Source organism: Nerophis lumbriciformis, linkage group LG15 (genome assembly GCF_033978685.3).
Source record: "Nerophis lumbriciformis linkage group LG15, RoL_Nlum_v2.1, whole genome shotgun sequence".
In the NCBI taxonomy this organism is placed as follows: Eukaryota; Metazoa; Chordata; class Actinopteri; order Syngnathiformes; family Syngnathidae; genus Nerophis; species Nerophis lumbriciformis.
Window position 1 is genome coordinate 37,704,150 of NC_084562.2, and position 19,463 is coordinate 37,723,612.

The 19,463-nt window shown below is 42.1% G+C and overlaps 1 long non-coding RNA gene across 1 annotated transcript; it reads right to left on the reverse strand.

The window, feature by feature from the left end:
* Nucleotides 1-10,473: 10,473 nt before the first annotated feature.
* LOC133616249 (uncharacterized) lies at nucleotides 10,474-11,295 on the reverse strand. Its single transcript, XR_012050870.1, has 5 exons — nucleotides 11,239-11,295; nucleotides 11,056-11,142; nucleotides 10,901-10,966; nucleotides 10,737-10,811; nucleotides 10,474-10,631 (listed from the first exon to the last, which is right to left on the reverse strand). It is a non-coding gene; the product is annotated as an uncharacterized lncRNA (long non-coding RNA).
* Between the last annotated feature and the right edge of the window lie 8,168 nt (nucleotides 11,296-19,463).

The window sequence follows — 19,463 nt, forward strand, 5'->3', positions numbered from 1 at the left end:
ATCGTGTGAGAGTCCAGTCCATAGTGGATCTAACATAATAGTGTGAGAGACCAGTCCATAGTGGATCTAGCATAATAGTGTGGGAGTCCAGTCCATAGTGGATCTAGCATAATATTGTGAGAGTCCAGTCCATAGTGGATCTAGCTTAATAGTGTGAGAGTCCAGTCCAACATAATAGACGGCGTGGCGAAGTTGGTAGAGTGGCCGTGCCAGCAATCGGAGTGTTGCTGGTTACTGGGGTTCAATCCCCACCTTCTACCATCCTAGTCACGTCCGTTGTGTCCTTCGGCAAGACACTTCACCCCTTGCTCCTGATGGCTGCTGGTTAGCGCCTTGCATGGCAGCTCCCGCCATCCGTGTGTGAATGTGTGTGTGAATGGGTGAATGTGGTGATACTGTCAAAGCGCTTTGAGTACCTTGAAGGTAGAAAAGCGCTATACAAGTATAACCCATTTATCATTTATTTAACATAATAGTGTGAGAGTCCAGTCCATAGTGGATCTAACATAACAGTGTGAGAGTCCAGTCCATAGTGGATCTAGCAAAATATTGTGGGAGTCCAGTCCATAGTGGATCTAGCATAATATTGTGAGAGTCCAGTCCATAGTGGATCTCGCATAATATTGTGAGAGTCTAGTCCATAGTAAATGTAGCGTAATATTGTGAGAGTCCAGTCCATAGTGGATCTAGCATAATATTGTGAGAGTCCAGTCCATAGTGGATCTAACATAATAGTGTGAGAGTCCAGTCCATAGTGGATCTAACATAATAGTGCGAGAGTCCAGTCCATAGTGGATCTAACATAATAGTGTGAGAGTCCAGTCCATAGTGGATCTAACATAATAATGTGAGAGACCAGTCCATAGTGGATCTAACATAATAGTGTGAGAGTCCAGTTCATAGTGGATCTAACATAATAGTGTGAGAGTCCAGTCCATAGTGGATCTAGCAAAATATTGTGGGAGTCCAGTCCATAGTGGATCTAGCATAATATTGTGAGAGTCCAGTCCATAGTGGATCTCGCATAATATTGTGAGAGTCTAGTCCATAGTAAATGTAGCGTAATATTGTGAGAGTCCAGTCCATAGTGGATCTAGCATAATATTGTGAGAGTCCAGTCCATAGTGGATCTAACATAATAGTGTGAGAGTCCAGTCCATAGTGGATCTAACATAATAGTGCGAGAGTCCAGTCCATAGTGGATCTAACATAATAGTGTGAGAGTCCAGTCCATAGTGGATCTAACATAATAGTGTGAGAGACCAGTCCATAGTGGATCTAACATAATAGTGTGAGAGTCCAGTTCATAGTGGATCTAACATAATAGTGTGAGAGTCCAGTCCATAGTGGATCTAACATAATAGTGTGAGAGTCCAGTCCATAGTGGATCTAGCATAATATTGTGAGAGTCCAGTCCATAGTGGATCTAGCATAATATTGTGAGAGTCCAGTCCATAGTGGATCTAGCATAATATTGTGAGAGTCCAGTCCATAGTGGATCTAGCATAATAGTGTGAGAGTCCAGTCCATAGTGGATCTAACATAATAGTGTGAGAGTCCAGTGCATAGTGGATCTAACATAATAGCGTGAGATTCCAGTCCATAGTGGATCTAACATAATAGCGTGAGAGTCCAGTCCATAGTGGATCTAACATAATAGTGTGAGAGTCCAGTCCATAATGGATTTAACATAATGGTGTCAGAGTCCAGTCCATAGTGGATCTAACATAATAGTGTGAGAGTGCAGTCCATAGTGGATCTAACATAATAGTGTGAGATTCCAGTTCATAGTGGATCTAACATAATAGTGAGAGTCCGGTCCATAGTGGATCTAACATAATAGCATCACAACTGACTTGGACGATACAATACTAAAGTCCCGACAGCTTGACCACCAAAAGTGTATCAAGACATTTTGAACGGAATAAATGCAAATCATTTTCAGGCTTCGCTGCACATCTTTATTTGAAGAATGGAGTGCTTCTGTCAAGTATGATCACGATGTCTTTAGCAGACAGAATAACTGAGCATGTGGCTGTTAAAAATGCAAGTGTGATGCTAGCATTTGTGTATGTCCCTACTTCTTAATGTTATATTGTTGTATGCCATGTAGAATTGACTAAAAATGACAAACCATCTAAAAATCAGCATCACGGTGAGGTTTTGGACCACTCATTACACTAAAATGGAAACGAGGGACTGTTGGCACTGTACTACTGTTATAAATTATAATCACTGCAAAATTGATTAATACCCACACTTTGAAAAACAACACTGGTCATTCGCTGTATAAGTTAGCGCTAGCTAGCTTTACTACAAACATGAATAAAAGAGCCATTAACATGGACTGGGGGGTGTTGTCCGGGCCCTCTACTCCTCCTACTTATAGCACACATATATAAGACTTTGGGGGATTGTCCTGCGGGGAGGCATGGCGGGGGATGAGGATGCCTCATATGGGGCTCCAGTCCTCCTGTCTTGTCCCCTGCTCGTCCATCCCTCAATCTTAGCTGCATATTAGACACTTAGGATTTTGGGGGCTCGGCTTGGTTGGGACCCACCATGACCTTGATGTCCCCCAATTTTAATCGCATTATTAGTTCCCACAAGCATACATATCTCACTCACGCTACAGTACACACATCAATAGGGACTGGAGGTCGGCTGTAACGACTGACCTCCTAATTTTAACTACACAGTAGACACTCTGGGGGCCTTACACATGCATGGGGGGGTTGGGGTTCGGGAGTACGGCGAACCCCTCATTGCCTCCTCGGCCGGCGAGGGTTGCGGGGACTGCGGTCTGGTGGCCTGCCAGGCTTTTAGGCTTTTATTGATTTGTTATTATTGTTTTTTATTTATTATTTTTATTTTTATTATTTACTTTTTTTTTATTTTTATTTTTTTTTAATTATTTTAAAAATCGTATTATTTATTTGTGTGTGGCGTTGCGCGGGTCTACCTTCCTGTTGGGTGGGGTCCGTGCCTGTGTGGCCCGACCTTGCGTTGTGGGGTCTCTGTTGGTGACTTAATGTGGTGGCGGCGCGGCCCCCATGTCTGGTCTGGATGCTATGTCTCGGTTGTTTGGGCGTTGGTGTGTTTATGCAGGTTTGGGTGGTGGGGTCTTTGGGGGGGGGGGGGGCGTTTGGGCTGACTGGCGGGCTGGCGCGGGCTGGTGTCCGTGATCCTGTTGGCGTGTGGTTGCCGATCGCAGTTTTTTCGATCGCTTTGATTTGATTGGGTGGTGCTGGCTGTCTGGGGGTATTGCAGCTGCTGTTTCTGCTGCCGTTTGTTTGTGGTGTGGGCGCCCGTGGCTGCTGGGTCTGGTGCAGGGGGGTGGCTGATGTTGTGACTGGTGGCAGCGCGCGCGCATGGTGGTTGTCGGGGCTGACGAACTGTGGAAATGTATGTATATGTGTGTGTATGTGTATGTGTATGTATGTATGTATATGTACGTGTATATGTATAAATGTGTATGTATATGTATATATGTGTATGTGTATGTGTGTGTGTACATGTATATGTGTATGTATATGTATATATGTATGAATGTATATTTCTGGGGGTACGCTCTGGGCCTGCTTGTCGGGCGGGGGTCGGCGCTTCAGGCTACTGCATCCGGACTGCGTGTCTGGAGCTCCTGGGTCCCACCGTCCTTCCCTTCCGGGTGCCCGTCTTGGTTGGGGCCTGCTGGGTCTAGTCCCTGCGTCTATTGTGGTAGCTTGGTGCTGCAAGGTATTCCAAGGTGCTGCGTGTCGGCCAGCTGCTGGGGTAGTGATCTTGTGTGTCAGCATGTCTGTGATCTTCTTTTAATTCTTTTATTTTTTTTATTTTAAAAAAAAATATATTTTATTAATATTATTTTTAATTTTTCCCCTCCCTCAGGGGGGGGGGCCTCGACAGGGCGGTTGCTGGTTGTTCCATCTCCATCGTTGGGGTCCCTGTGGGTGGGGTGAGTGGTTCCCGTGGCCCCGTGCTGGGTGGTCCTGCGGCGGCCGGCTTGGGTAGGGTGGCCGGGGGAGAGCCGCGCCGCACTCTCCGGGGTTGGGGGGTGGGCTCGTGGGGGCCTGGTTGCCGGTAGGGCACGGGCGGTCTTCCCGTCCGGTTGCGGGGAGTCTCTGGGCCCCCCGGGCGGGGTGTCCCGCCTTTCTGCCCGTGTGGAGTGTGGTTTCTCGCTGGCTTGGGGTCTGGCTGTCCCCCCTGCTTTTCTTGTGCCCTTGTCCTCTGCCACGTGCGTCTGTCTGCGGCCTGCTGCTGGCTCTTGTGTGCTGTGCGGTGGGCGTGGCTCTGAGGTTCCTGTCGCTGGCCGGCCTGGCTGCGTGGGGGCCGTGGTCCCTGGTTCCCTGGGCGCCACACCTACTGTTTGTGGGTTGGGCTCTCTGGGAGGCCGGGGCCGTACTCTGGCTCCCACGCACACTGGGAGTCAAATATATTGTACATACAAATTCATATATACTCACATATATACCTACGCTCCCACATACATACACAAATATAGTACATATCTACATACTCAAAGTTTGTACATCCAGACGCACATTCATTGTACAAACACACACATACACATACTGTACATATACATTCATTGTACAAACATACATTTACACATACTGTACATATACACTCACTGTACAAACACATATACACATTTTGTACATATACATTCACTGTACAAACATACATATACACATACTGTACATATACATTCACTGTACAAACATACATATACACATACTGTACATTTATACTCACTGTACAAACACATATACACATTCTGTACATATACATTCACTGTACAAACACATATACACATTCTGTACATATACAAGTACATATGCATACATACACTCATGCACATAATCACGTTTCATCAAACATATATTAACATTGTTGCCCTAGGGTAAACTGGGTATAACACATGGCACACTGACAAAGCTTAACCTATTGTTACTATAACAATCTACATGGTTAATATAGGTTGCTTCTCTTTCTTCCCTACCATTTTTCTGCATTCTTTCGTATCTCTAGTTATAATTACGTATATGAATTGTTGCATTTGAACAACTGTATTGTTGATAATAGAGGTAAATTATTGGTATTGTTCATTATCAATAGCGCTATTTCTATTGGTGTTTGTATTGCTTCATTTGTAGTGTAATAATGCTCATTGTTATTTCTGTATTATTTTTTATTTTCGCTAACTGCTTATTTACTATCACTTTTACCATCATATTGGTACATGTCGTATTTGCTGATGTTGCTCTATTGTTGTTGTTGTTGTTGTTGTTGTGTTTGCTGTTGTTGTTTTTTGTCTCTCTGTCTAATCCCCCTCTTGTCCCCACAATTTCCCCCTCTGTCTTCTTTTTTTCTCTCTCTTTCTATCCCCTCCTGCTACGGCCCGGCTGCACCAAATGATAATATAAATACATTTAATAAAGTCATATACAAATACGGCAACAAGAGAAGTATCCTACACTTCTCTTTTGTAAAGTAAATTTGACCAGCCAATATGGGCATCTACATCAACTATATGATTTGCCTGAGAAGCTGGACAGGACAAAAAAAAAAAAAAAAAAAAAGAGCCATTAACATCTTTCCCCATTACAAAGTCAAAACCCCAATCTAAACTTGAATAATAAACACACTGTCTCAGATAGTTAATTAAGCACTTAAACATGCAGGCTGTGCTGTCTTAGAATAGAGTAATGGATCGATAATCTCAACCTGCATGAAGTCACATAAGCCCGACGGAAACTCATTTTGCACTCAAAAATAAAAACACTCATTAAAATGGAAATTAAACATTAAATTCACAAAATATGACTCTTGGGAAGCCAAAACAATATTTAATGTTTATTTTTACCAAGAAAGAATATTGTCTTATTTTTTTAAATACACCTTGGTTTTAAGAATTGTTTGTGTATAAGCACTTTTTGATCATATTCAACAATTATGTGATAATGTTTTATATCATTACATCCTGGGCGGACTTAACACAAAGTGTTAATGAAATGTTGTGAGTCTGAGGTCACTTTCTTTCTATACCACATCAATGTGGATTGCGCTCCCAGCAGGTGTAAAAGAAAGGGCATCTCTATCCTCCTTCAAAACCGCAATAAAAGTACACCTCCAGGCAACTTCAACCCTAAACTAACACCCTCCCCAGATTGTTAATAATCAAATGTAGATACTTTTTCTTATGCTTTCTGATCTCTCTCTCTCTCTCTCTCTCTCTCTCTCTCTCTCTCTCTCTCTCTCTCTCTCTCTCTCTATGTCCAGTACTTGCTGTACATATCCAATATACCCTACCAAGACAGACCTACACTGTTTCAATGTCCATTTCTCTGTTCTCAATTGTTGATGACTGAAGTGATGATAACAACCAAACCTAACCCACCGCCCCCCTCCACATCCCACACCCGGGATTGTAAATAATGTAACATGTAAATGTATATACCCTGATGATTATCTTGTGTGATGACTGTATTATGATGATAGTATATATCTGATAGTATATATCTGTATCATGAATCAATTTACCGTATTTTCCGCACTATAAGGCGCACCTAAAAACCACACATTTTCTCAAAAGCTGACAGTGCGCCTTATAACCCGGTGCGCTTTATTACGATTCATTTTCATAAAGTTTCGATCTCGCAACTTCGGTAAACAGCCGCCATCTTTTTTCCCGGTAGAACAGGAAGCGCTTCTTCTTCTACGCAAGCAACCGCCAAGGAAAGCACCCGCCCCCATAGAACAGGAAGCGCTTCTTCTTCTACTGTAAGCAACCACCCGCCCCCGGAAGAAGAAGAAAAAACGCGCGGATATCACCGTACGTTTCATTTCCTGTTTACATCTGTAAAGACCACAAAATGGCTCCTACTAAGCGACAAGGATCCGGTTCATAAAAAGACGCAATCTCTCCATCCGCACACGGATTACTACCGTATTTCACAGCAACTGATATTCCTGTGAACCGCACTGTGGAACGGGAGCACGTACGGTGAATATTCGCACCACAGGGAATGAGAAGTCATCCTTCACTGTGGTTCTAGCTTGCCATGCTAACTTCCACCCATGGTGATATTCAAAAGGAAGACCTTGCCAAAAGAGACCTTTCCAGCCGGCGTCATCATAAAAGCTAACTCGAAGGGATGGATGGATGAAGAAAAGATGAGCGAGTGGTTAAGGGAAGTTTACGCGAAGAGGCCGGGTGGCTTTTTTCACACAGCTCCGAAGGCGAACACACCTTCACTAAGACGGGCAGACAGCGCCGGACGACATACGCCAACATTTGCCAGTGGATCGTAAATGCCTGGGCAGATATTTCGGTCACAACTGTGGTCCGAGCTTTCCGGAAGGCAGGATTCACAGAACAACAGCGACACTGACTCCGATGACTTCGACGAGACGGAACCGGCCATTTTGGATCCCACGCTTGCGCAACTTTTCAATTCGGACACCGAAGACGAAGAATTCGAAGGATTTACGAATGAAGAATAACTTCAGAAGGTGAGCGCTATGTTTATTTTGTGTGTTGTGACATTAACGTTCGAGCAACATTATGTTGCTATTGCTCTACACCATTTTGAATTTTACTATGTTTGTGATTGCACATTTGCGTACATTTTGGGACAGAGTTGTTAGAACGCTGGTTTTCAATATATTATTAAAGTTTGACTGAACTATCTGACTGTTTTTTTGACATTCCCTTTAGCGCAGCGTAGGCGCGGCTTATAATCCGGGGCGGCTTATTGGTGGACAAAGTTATGAAATATGTAATTCATTGAAGGTGCGGCTAATAATCCGGTGCGCCTTATAGTGCGGAAAATACGGTAAGTGGACCCCGACTTAAACAAGTTGAAAAACTTATTCGGGTGTTACCATTTAGTGGTCAATTGTACGGAATATGTACTTCACTGTGCAATCTACTAATAAAAGTTTCAATCAATCAATCAATGTTGACGTACCATCAGTGTGTGAATGTGTGTGTGCATGGGTGAATGTGGAAAATAGTGTCAAAGCGCTTTGAGTTCCTTAAAAAGGTAGAAAAGCGCTATACAAGTACGACCCATTTACCATTTACCATTTACCATACCTGCATGTGAACCAGTGACGTGCAGTGAGGTTCACGCCAGATGAGGCACTGATGCCTTTTTCAACTTTAAATTAATCTGCTCTATTCATTGTTGATACAGGTTGCTCATAAAGACGATAAAAAGAAAAAAAAGATAATTACTGTTATCAACTACTGCTGAGACCAGGGTTGTCCAAACTTGTTTCCATTGAGGGCCGCACACTAAAAGTTTAGTGCGCGTGCGTCGATCTAGACGGCCACTGCTGCAGTTCACTCCGTCCTTGTCTTTTGTTTTTGTTCTTTGTTCGTTTTGTACTTTTTTATACTTTTACATTTAGTCTACATTTACTTTTTATCAAGTCGATCAAGTCGTGCTCTTCTAAAAATGCAGTTTAGAAGTGTTTTGTTTGTCCTACTGACGGTGGGGACGCTACTAAAGAGATCAGACCGACAACAACAGTTGAGAGGCTCTTTCAACTACACCAGCGAACAGTTGTTAGCGGCACCAGTTATTAGCATCCAGCTAACGGACCCGGCGCTAACTAACCAGATCCCGGAGGAGCTTTAAAGGACGAATGGAGGTGCTCGTATGGCGTCACATTAGTGCCAAAAATCAGAGCGCATAAAAACTGTTATCGCGCGCTGATTCTCCACTTCGTGCGCGCGCGCGACACCCTTTTGCGCACGCGTGGTGCCTTTTTGCGCGCGCGCGGTGCCTTTCTGTGCGCGCGTGGTGCCTTTTTGCGCGCGCGCGACGCCTTTCTGCGCGCTCTCTGTGTACTCCTGGCATCTCTCCTCGCGCTGTCATGTTTCTTTTTGGCACTTTGGGGGCGGGTATGCTTAGACGGCCCCTCCTTTCTTATTGGCTGTGAGCATTTTTCATATGACCAATCATTCTCCAGTGTAGCAACGTTGTAGCCATCTTACCTCGGACATCTAGCCTCAATCATTACATTGATGTCAATGGTACATGTACTAATTAAATTACCATAACTTGCTCGATTTTCGACCAATTTACAAACGGTTTGCCTTGTTACAAATCTTATTACATGTAGATATGACATATGATGCTGTACCTGTTGAAATTACCTCTTTCGCTTTAAAAAAAAAAAGACTTAATTGTGCAACATAGTTGTGTAGGGTCAGTGTTAGTCAGTTCTCTGATTATTTTAAACTGTTTCAGAATACATTATTAAAAGCTATTTTTAACATTTTAAAAACAAAATTCAAAGATTATTTCATTAATTTTATGGCTGAATCAAAAGAAATTCCATAAATTAGAAAACACATGTTCAAGAAGAAGTGAAAATATAAAATAATGTTATGGTTGGATGTTATTGCTGGTGGACCAGTTCTGGCTGAAAGATGTGATTATGGTGTTTGTTGTCTTATTATTTATTTGGGTCACATTTTGTATTACCCTGTATTGTGTTTATGTGGTATGAAATAACCTTCATCAGCGCGCGACATTTTTTTATCCACTTCTTCCTCCGTAAATCTTGATACATATTGACGATGACCCGCCCTGCTATACTTCTGATTGGCTCAGAGCATTTTTCAGCATTTTTCGCCTGACCAATCAGAAAGGAGGGGCCGTCTAAGCATACCCGCCCCCAAAGTGCCAAAAAGAAACAAGACAGCGCGAGGAGAGATGCCAGGAGCCCAGGTAACACGTGAACGTTATGTGAACATTAAGAGAACGTAGTGGCATTGTTATGGTAACGTTAGTTTGTAACGTTCAAAGAACGTGAGGTTGTGGAGTTCTTGCTTGGTTAGCAGAACGTTAGCCATGAACGTTTGGCAAGAACGTTTAGGGAACTGTTTAGGAACATGCTATTTTCGTCTGTTTTTGTGCTATATTGTCAGGACTAACACTCAAACAGAAAATTCAACAATAATTCTTTATTAGTGATAATTACAATACAATAGAAATGGAATGCTGTGGTATATACGTCTGTTTTTGTGCTATATTGTCAGGACTATAACACTCAAACAGAAAATTCAACAATAATTCTTTATTAGTGATAATTATAATACAATAGAAATGGAATGCAGTGGTATTTACGTCTGTTTTTGTGCTATATTGTCAGGACTGACACTCAAAACAGAAAATTAAACAATAATTCTTTATTAGTGATAATTATAATACAATAGAAATGGAAGTTCTGCCATCCGGGAGGAGCTCAAAGTAAAGCCGCTGCTCCTCCACATCGAGAGGAGCCAGATGAGGTGGTTCGGGCATCTGGTCAGGATGCCACCCGAACGCCTCCCTAGGGAGGTGTTATGGGCACGTCCGACCGCGGGGAAGACCCAGGACACGTTGGGAAGACTATGTCTCCCGGCTGGCCTGGGAATGCCTTTGGGTCCTACAGGAAGAGCTGGACGAAGTTGCTGGGGAGAGGGAAGTCTGGGCTTCCCTGCTTAGGCTGCTGCCCCCGCGACCCGACCTCGGATAAGCGGAAGAAGATGGATGGATGGATGGAATAGAAATGGAATGCTGTGGTCTTGGTCGTGCGCGTCAGTGTACTCCTGCCCCTTCTTGTTGGTTCTCTTCCTGGAAGTAAATAATTATAGATATTCACAAATACAACAAAGACAGCCCTGGAATGTAGATGAATTGAATTCAATTAAAACATGGCATAATTTACTCCTTGTTTACCTGCTCAATGCTCACTGGTCTCACTAGCGTTTGCTTGGTTCTTTTCCCTTTCCCTGTTTTCTTCTTCTTCACTTCCTGCAAGTATTTATAATTGCAAATTCAACACAAAACTGGGATCTTTATGAATTGAATTAAAACATTGGCATAATTACTTTATCATTTACCTGGTCACTCATCTCACTGTCCCTTTTCTTTGTACACTTCCCTTTGCCCTTCTTCGCCGTCGCTTCCTGCAAGTGTTTATAATTGCAAATTCAACACAGAACTGGGATCTTCATGAATTGAATTAAAACATTGGCATAATTACTTTATCATTTACCTGGTCACTCATCTCACTGTCCATTTCCTTTTTACACTTCCCTTTGCCCTTCTTCGCCGTCGCTTCCTCTTAATTCCTCCTCTTCTCCTGCAAGTAGTTATAATTGCAAATTCAAAAGACATGCAGTGGAACTTCAATAAAATGGAATTCAAAATTGGGATATCTTATCATAATTCTCCGTACCTCAAACTTTGAACCTCCCTTTCGAAAAGTGGCCAGTTTCGGGACCTCTCCAAGCTCACAATCTACTTCAGCTGTGGTCATCTGTTTGTAAACACCCCTGCATGCCTCTGGAATCACCAGCACAATTTAGAATTCCCTTTAGAATAAATACCGTAATAATAACAGCTAGATCAACTTTGTGAGCATACATGCAACATGTTCAAAGATGGAAACCTATTATTAACACTTACTTATTATTATTCTGTAAAAGGGCAAGTCCTCAAACGCCACTTTGCCTGTCTTTCCACGGAGACCAAGCTGCTCTAGGACTTTGTTTGTGGCAATTTTCCTCAGCATTGTCCTCACCTTGTCTGCCAAATTCTGCCCACCAAGAGCAGTAAGAGCTTTCACCTATACAAATAAATAAACAACAATATTGTACTTGATTAGAACATGTTTTTTGATAACTGAGCAAGATAATTTTGCAGTGGGGAATTAAAACTAATTACCAGCTGCTTTCTGAGCAGAAGATCAGTGTCGAGCTGTTCACAGAAGGCCGTAAGCTGCTCAAGAGTCTTGAAAGGCTTCTCAATGAGATCTTGAACATCCACAGCTTCTGGCCCCACAGACTGTGCTGCCAGCCCTCTCAGCATGCGCATAATTTCTCCCTGGTTCTCAACTATTTTTTGAACTTTCATGTTTAACTGGAAAACTGCAAAGACAACAAAAGTCAAAGAGGTAATTCGTATTACTGCCCGTTGTAACAGCCTGTTTAACACCACCTATCAACAGTTAAATAGCCAACTAACGTTCACTTTCAAGGGCATTCCTGCTGCTTCTTGAGTGGTCTGGTACTGGCTCGTACTGGCTGGAGTGGTTTGGTACTGGCTTGAGCTGGATGCATGATTCCTGTCTGGACTGAGCCTGTAAGTGCTGCTTCTCGCTGGGCTGTGAGGTCGGCCTGGATGCCTTGGAATGGTGTACCGGTAGTATTGGCTGGTACTGGCTGAAGTGGTCTGGTACTCGCTGGAGTTTGGAAAGTTCAATGGTGGGAGCACTGGCAGTGGGGGTGCCTGGATGAGGATCTGTAATTTCTCTTTTCTGCACTTCTTTTTTGGCCGAATTTCCTCTTCACCTAAACCAACGAAGACAATAACATTTATGCACCACTAAGTAGTGTTTGAGTATTGTAAGTAAACAGTCTTTGAAAAGTGACTAACCGTCAGCATCAAACACATCTTCCTCATCGTTTCTATAACGTTCAGGGGTGATGTGGCTCCATTTGGTTGACATTTCTTCTTCCTTTGGGCTCGAAAACATTTCAGCTTGTTTTTCATATTGAAGGGCCTTGTCAAAGTCTTCTGCAAAATTTCAAAGTATGCTGATGACTCAAGATGAATTATGTTGTTTAAGATATACATCATATGACTTTGACAATATTCCCTTACCAGTCAATGTTTTCCTGAAAACCCGAATTGGCAGCCTATCCCAGACTTCTTTGTCAGGAATCTCAGCTCTCCGGATTCTGGAGTGGGTAGGATTTGGCTTTGGCCAATAGCAGAAGCTATTCTGAAGATAAAATAATCCAGACCTCAAAATATCTTCAAAGCAGTCACTATCACTCTCATTTTCTGAATCAGATGACAAGGTGACATGATGGTCGATTAGTCTCCAATCAGCATCATTTTCATCAGGCTCATCACTATCAGGGCCACTGTAGGTGGCATTGTCAGCACCCGCGGCAGTGCAGGAAGCAGTCTCCGCAGCATCCATGTACTGAAGGGTTGTCACTGTTTCTGGAGTTGTAAAGATTGTCGTGTCATTCTCTTGCTCGCTATCATCACGCTCTAATTCTAAAGTTGACTGTCGGCATTGCTTCTTCAAATGCCTAGTTGTGGCAGCCCATCTACGCTTATAAGCCCTCTGTTGAAACTTCTTCATTGTGTTGTTTATTCTATAAAAAAAAAAAAAAACAAGGAAAATGGGTTGCCCTATTATCGCCCACATTTTTACTATATTTTGCTAAAAACATCAAAATTAATTGTATTTTTATTTTTTTGTGACTCCTTATTACATCCAGCCATAGAATTATACATTAAAATAAACATATTTGAAATAATTGATTTTAAATTATCATAATAATTCATTTAAAATGACCATATTTAATTATTAAAATAATAGCTTGTTTATCAACAACTTTAGCATTTTATTCATTACATTTTGAAACTCTCAGAAGCCAAGTTATGTTATATTCCTTAATATTTATTTATGCAAGTTTGAAGTGTCAATTATCTAAACACAGTTTTGTTTGCATATTTTCAGGATGTAGATATATATATATATATATATATATATATATATATATATATATATATATATATATATATATATATATATATATATATATAAATATATATATATATGTATATATATATATATATATATATATATATATATATATATATATATATATATATATATATATATATATATATATATATATATATATAATATGTATGAAATACTTGACTTGGTGAATTCTAGCTGTATTTATACTCCTCCCCTCTTAACCACGCCCCGCCCCACCCGCCACCTCCCGAAATCGGAGGTCTCAAGGTTGGCAATGCTCAATAGCTTCAGTTTCTTCTTCAATTTCGTTTTCGCTACCTGCCTCCACACTACAACCATCAGTTTCAATACATGCGTAATCTGTTGAATCGCGTAAGCCCCTGAAATCCGAGACTGAATCCGAGCTAATGTCGCTATATCTTGCTGTTCTATCCGCCATGTTTGTTTGTATTGTGACGTCACAGGAAAATGGATGGGTGTATATAACATTTTTTTAGGGATATTGCGTAATGGGTAAAATTTTGAAAAAAACTTCGAAAAATAAAATAAGCCACTGGGAACTGATTTTTAATGGTTTTAACCCTTCTGAAATTGTGATAATGTTTAACGGAACGTTCAGGCAACATTCGTGCCATATGGACCTCAAAATATGACACTGACGGGGAAAATTATTGTTTAACTAGGCTACAGATAGATCCACCCTTCTTCAGAAGTCATTCGTTGGTATTTGGAAACTATATAACAGCCAATATGCACGAGAAATGCATGCTAGTTTATATGGTGCTGCGCGGCAGTTGAGCATGGCGCGCATTTGACACAACGCTAAAACCGTAAAATGGTCTGAAATTAATCATGTAGGGTAGAAATTGTTACACAAAAACGTGCTTCATATTTCACTCTTTCTATCTACTTACATGTGATCAATGGATGTTGCACCGTATTGCCTGATTATCGGGATTCTGGAATTTGCAGCGTTGTCGAGCTTCGTCTTTGTCTCACGGAAGCTTCTACGCGCATGCGTGCAGCCTTGACTCAGCTCAGCTGACGTCAGATTGTTCGAAAAACACAACACGTTCGCGGAACGTTAGGGAAACGTTACTACATAATGTATATAAAGTAAATTTGCGAAACAAAACCATTTCGAAAAGCCTAACGGTCGCTGTTTCCATTGCAGGCAAATATTTTGTGTGTCAGATAGGTTTTGATATGTTCTGAGAATGTTCTTAGAATGTTCTCATCTTGCATAACCAAACGAGAACCATACAGTAACGTTACGCTAACGTTAGGTGTTTCCTGGGAGTACACAGAGAGCGCGCAGAAAGGCGTCGCGCGCGCGCAAAAAGGCACCACGCGCGCGCAAAAAGGCACCACGCGCGCGCAAAAGGGTGTCGCGCGCGCGCACGAAGTGGAGAATCAGCGCACGATAACAGTTTTTATGCGCTCAGATTTTTGGCATTAATGTGACGCCATATGCTCGTGGCTTTTGAGGGAAAGGGAGACGCTCGAGACAGAAGAGGGCTGAAACGAGGAAGGAGAGAAGGAGATATAAACCATATCTTGTTCCTGTATTACATTCTGACTACCAAATTGCATTGGTACCCAAATATTGGGGTATTTTCTTCAGCAAATTTTACCGGTAGCAACAGTGACGTGCTGTCAAGGGAGGCAAGTGAGGCAGTGCCTCACCTTGCCACCAGGGGAGTAAAAGGCTTAACAATGAGATGTTCAAAAACGAAGTAATACATTAAAATAAGTTTTAATATTTATCTTTTGGTCTATGCTTTCTATTTGATTTTGGTGTGGTTCCTGCATATTTTGATAATTTTCATGGTCAATATCGTGAAAATTGTGTGTTTCCTGATCAAAATAACAAGGCAGACGAGAAGTGAGGCAGATACAGGTGGTGCCTCCACGGCTACACACAAAGTGTATTAAGCGCCTGCGTACGAGGGGGCGCGTGCTTGTTGCCACGGGGAAAAGGCAGGCCATGAGGCAGCAAGTACCTCTGCCTCAAATTTGGGGGCGTTATATCAAAAGTTCATGAACTGCTAACACCTAACCCTTAAGAAGTAGAAGAAGAAAACAACAGAGAACAACTGCTATGCTTCCCGCAAACTGTGATGCTTTTTCGCCCTAAAAATGGAGGATTTGATTTCTAAAATAAGGAATTTTTCAAGACTGGACTTTCAATCAAAGCAAGAAGTCATTAATACTGGGAGACCAACGGCAGAGCTGCCATATTTGATTCAAACGTGTGTGGTCCGAGGACAGAAAACAAACGTGTTCATTTCAAAAGGATTGATATACTGGAAAATAATGGATTTGTGGCTGTGCTACAAAAAAAATGTCTGTATTGCTTTCCCTGCCTTTTATTCTCAATGAATGACCGTGTTGGGACCCAAATGGGTTATACTGAGGTGGCGACTTGTCCAGGGTGTACCTTGCCTTCCGCCCGATTGCAGCTGAGATAGGCTCCAGCATCCCCGAAAGGGACAAGCGGTAGAAAAATGGATTGATGGGATGGATCTGAAAAACCTGACAAGAAGCCTCAAAAAACATGAAAGCTCATCTGCCCACATTCAAGGTCATATTTCTTTAAAAACGTTGGGAAGATCACATATTGATCTGGCTCTAAATGAACAACGGAGACTAAATATCAGCATCCACAATGCCAATGTAAAGGAAAATCGTGAGATGTTAAAAGACCTGATAAATGCCACTTGCTTTTTGGGGAAACAGGAGCTTGCATTTTGTGGCAACTATCTCAATTGCCACAAAAAAAGACGTTTAAAACTCACAGAAAAAGAGAAAAATTAGGACTTCTACAACAAAGTCACAGAGATCTTCGTCCAGATTTGCAAGTAAAGGTAAGATATGCTGTCTAGTGCAGGGGTCCCCAAATTACGGCCCGCGGGCTGGATGCGGCCCACCAGCGTCCAAAATCCGGCCCGCGGGAAGTCCCAAGTTAAAAAAAAAAACGTATTATTATTTTTTTTAAATTATAATTTCTCTTAAATCTGTCCTTTCTAATCCATTTACCACCGCTTGTTACTCTTGGTGTCTCCTAGCCGCTCAGGCATATAACATTGTCTAAAAATGCATTTTCCAATCAATAACGTGACATCATTGCGCTCGCGCTGCAGTGTCGAGCGAGCACGTAGCAAGTGTGCACTCTTTCAGTGAATTAGTGCGCGAGGAAAATATATTCAGCCAAGTTGTTTTAACCCAATGCGGCCTCCAAGTCAAAAAATTTGGAGTGCCCTGGTCTAGTGTCTGCTCTTGTTAATTGTGTGCTAAGTGTGTTGAAATGTTTTATTCTAGCATCATACTGTGTGTTTTTGTGATTTTGAGCCGGTGGCATTGCATCATACTGTCATGTTTGTAAATCTGACTAGTGGGTCAGTGCCTCCCCAACCTCAAACCTCACTGCACTGGGTATCAAAATGTATTTTGATACTTTTTGATACTTTTCTAAATAAAGCGGACCACAAGAAATGGCATTATTGGCTTTATTTTAGCAAAAAGTCTTACGGTACATTAAACATATGTTTCTTATTGCAATCGAAGAACAAATTTGTCCTTAAATAAAATAGTGAACACATGAGACAACTTGTCTTCTAAAAGTAAGGAAGCAAACAAAGGCTCCCAATTAGTCTGCTGATGTATGCAGTAGCATATTGTGTCATTTCTTATTCTTTTATTTTGTCAAAATTATGAGGGACAAGCAGTACAAAAATAATTATTAATCTACATGTTCATTTACTGTTAATACCTGGTTACTTTCTGTTTTAACATGTTCCATCTACACTTGTGTTAACATGTAATAAGCACTTATTCTTCTGTTGTTTGATATTTTACATTAGTTTTGGATGACACCACAAATTTGGGTATTGATCCGATACAGCAGTGGTTCTCAAATGGGGGTACGCGTACCCCTGGGGGTACTTGAAGGTATGCCAAGGGGTACGGGAGATTTTTTTTTAAATATTCTAAAAATAGCAACAATTCCAAAATCCTTTATAAATATTTTTATTGAATAATACTTCAACAAAATAAATGTTTAGAATTAAGTTCATGAATCCAGATGGATCTCTATTACAATCCCCAAAGAGGGCACTTTAAGTTGATGATTACTTCTATGTGTAGAAATCTTTTTTTTATAATTGATTCACTTGTTTATGTTTCAACAAGTTTTTAGTTATTTTTATATCTTTTTTTCCAAATAGTTCAAGAAAGACCACTACAAATGAGCAATATGTTGCACTGTTATACAATTTAATAAATCAGAAACTGATGACATAGTGCTATATTTTACTTCTTTATCTCTTTTTTTCAACCAAAAATGCTTTGCTCTGATTAGGGGGTACTTGAATTAAAAAAATGTTCACAGGGGTACATCACTGAAAAAAGGTTGAGAACCACTGCGATACAGGATCATACATTGGTCATAATTCAAATAATCATGTGTCGACTCCAGGGACATATTTCCTGAGTTGATTTTATTACATCCGGAGATGCTTTCTTCTTCATTCATCTTAGGTGAATGGAGCCTCGGCCAGGAGGACTTGATATCATCAGATGGTATCCAGCGGTCATTGGGTGTTTCGACCCTGAACCATAACACCCTACCGCTGGTGGGCCGGCAGTGGTGGCCAAGTCACTGCCTATCTCCTCCTCCTGGCTTCCAGGTCATCTTTTCTCTCCTGCTCTATAACCAGCAAGAGGCTCTCTCTGCTGCCTCCCCCATCCTGCGAGCTGCTGTCTTTCTCTCCTTCCCTGTTATTCCCAAGGCTGTGAGCATTCTCCATACCGACTGGGCAGGGAATCCTCTGCAGCCGACCTCGACCGGGAACAGCCATGCCTGCCATCCTTTTCCCCTGCAGTCATTCAAAAGGTCCTGGTATTTGGCACTTTTCCTTTCGAAGGCTTGGTCGCACCCTTCTTCCCATGGAACTGTGAGTTCTTTGAGAACTATCTTCTTTGCCTCTTCAGACCACATTACCACATCCGGTCTCAGGATTGTCTGGACAACCTGGGGGAACTGCAGCCTTCCTCCCAGATCTACCTTCATGTCCCAAGAACGGGCCATTTGCAATAGGTTCTTCCTTGATGTTGCTGTGGTTGGTGGCTTTTCTCTCTCCCTGACAAACTGGATTGATCTTGTTCTCCATTGTGGTTGCCGTTTCTTGCATCTCTGCTGCTCCAGGGTGTTAGCCAGTGTCATGAGCACCTTGTCATATCGCGATCTGTATTTCCCTTGGGTGAGTGCTGTTTTACACCCTGACAGGATGTGCGCCATGGTACCCTTCTGCCCGCAAAGCTTGCATAGTGGATCCTCTCTCATGCCCCATCTGTGCAAGTTTGTTGGAGTCGGGAGTGTGTCATACACTGATCTCAGCAAGAAAGAGATGCGGAATGGTTCCAGCTTCCATAGATCTGCCCACGTGATCTTTCTCTTAGGGAGGTCCCATTTGGTCCAGGCTCCCTGGGACGCTAGTTCCACTGCTCTTGATTTCCGACCTTCCTCTTCCAGGTTTTGTACTTCCTCCTGGATCGTAGCTCTTCTTTCTCTGGGTTCTGCCTTACTCCACTGTTGGACATGGGAAGTTCCAAGACCTTGTCTTCCTGTGCATGGCGTTCCTATGATGTCACGTAGCCTCAACATGCTCTCAGCTTGTGCAACAGATGTGTCAGCTGCCCACTTGCGTCCTGATCTCGTAGTGACGCCTGCGTGTCTGACTTGTTTGTCCTGGGAGTCTCTGATTGTCATTAAGACTCTGCACTTTGCTACCTTGAATTCCTCCACCACGGATGACAAGGGAATCTGGAGCTGTCCTGATCTTATGTAGAGGCCTACTGATGTGAAGCTTGGAGTGATTCCCAGCCATTTTTTGAGC